The sequence below is a fragment of the Galeopterus variegatus genome, unplaced genomic scaffold, assembly GCF_000696425.1.
Source record: "Galeopterus variegatus unplaced genomic scaffold, G_variegatus-3.0.2 Scaffold3611, whole genome shotgun sequence".
Lineage (NCBI taxonomy): Eukaryota > Metazoa > Chordata > Mammalia > Dermoptera > Cynocephalidae > Galeopterus > Galeopterus variegatus.
The window spans coordinates 16059-17939 of NW_007729722.1; positions in this window are offsets into that span (position 1 = coordinate 16059).

The following is a 1881-nucleotide window of genomic DNA, read 5'->3' on the forward strand; positions in this document are numbered from 1 at the left end:
CGGTACGGGCGCGACACTGAGGGTTGCGATCCCGTTGCCGGTCCCGGTCCCAGTCCGGTACGGGCGCGACACTGAGGGTTGCGATCTGTTGCTGGACACGAAAAAAGACAAAAAAAAAAAGGAAATAAATAAATAAATAATCATGTTTGTTAGTTCACTTTTTATTCTTTCTTTCCCTTATCCCCCATCAGAACATGTCTGTTTTCTTCACTGTTATCTCTCTATTCCTCTCAACAACACCCAGTAGTTGTACATAGGTGCCCCCAAAATATTTTGGAATGAATGAATGAATGAGTAAGTGAATGAGTGAAAACTCTACAGAACATATCTCTTTGTGAATTTGGGATCCTTGGAAACCTTCCCTAATAACCCTCACCCCTCCTATTCAAATCCATTTTCCACCCCTGACCCATTTTTATTGTATTACATAATATAGCAGGCAGAGTCATACCCAAAGCACAAAAGTGTTCATTTGGTGACACTGATTTAATAATCCATGCCCTATCTCACTCTGAGTCACTTAGATTTTATAAAATTTCCCAATTTTATAAGATGTCACTAATAGTCCTACCTTTTTTTTTTTTAACCTTAGTCATGAATTCATTTACCTGAGTAACATCATATGATAGTCAAGCCCAAAGCCAAAAGGACCCAAGGAAACAGAATCACTCCACTTACTTGCATGGGGTTAGTATTGCCATCCACATCATCCGGATGTTGTGAGAACAAATGAGATAATATCTGTGAATATTTTAATGTTAATGAGTAACATTCATAGACACACAAAAAATGAAGCTATTGATTTTCTAATATTCCAATATGTCATTTTTATGCCTTTTACTAGTAATTATAGTAAGGAAGGTCAACCTTGGTCATTTCTTATAAATCAAGGAAAATCCAGTTGTTTAATGAATTTACCCAAAGAATCTGACTCAGAATTCTAGAGTATTTAGGAGCTGAGTTAAATTTCAGGAGTTTTCTACATTCTTTACTCTCTGGAGCCTTAATCTGTCCTCATAGAACATAGAAGGTCAGAGAGAGAGGAAGCCCCTTATAAATCACCAGATCCAACCTCCTGTTTTACAGATGACAAAGCAACACTCACAAAGTTATATACCAGAGTCCTTTGAGCTTGTGAGCGGTCGACGCCAGCTTCCCCCGCTTTCACCGCAGGGATTATTCTGTCATGTCCCATTGCTTCTCACGTGATCTTATTCTATTACCCTCCTCTAACTTCCAAAGGTCAGGAGGGAAGGAAAGTAAAATACTGAGATCAAAATCTCACCAACAAAAAACATACAGCTTCGTCCTAATATTTCCAGCTTTTTGTCTGTTGATGAGAAATAACCATTTTTGTTGAAAGTATGCTAATATGCATCTGGAAAGAATTCAGGTCTATATGATCAACATTTTAAAACCCTGGCTAACTTAGACATTAGTTCTCTGGAATGCTCAGCAAACTGGAGCAACAGTGAATCCAGAAGTAGCCTGGGGCAAAAGTTAAAAAAAAAAAAATTAAGAAGTATTTTCAGTAGGAAATATTTGCCCTTAAGTACTCAGCAACAAATGATCACCGCTGAGAAAATCAAAAGACCAAACAAAAGACAACACCAGAAGCAATGGATCAGTCAGTTCTTCTCATGCGGGGGGTGGGGAAGAGAGAGACAAATGCTTATAAAATATCAAGATTTTGAAGAATATAAAGTTAGGAATGTGTATGCTGTGGATCATGGAGAAATATTAATATTAGGTGCTTTCTGTCCTGTTTGTGAATGTGCAGCAATTGTTAAGTGAATTATTTATTTATTTATTTATTTTATTATTTTTTTTTTTTCAAAAGATGACCGGTAAGGGGATCTCAACCCTTGGCTTGGTGTTGTC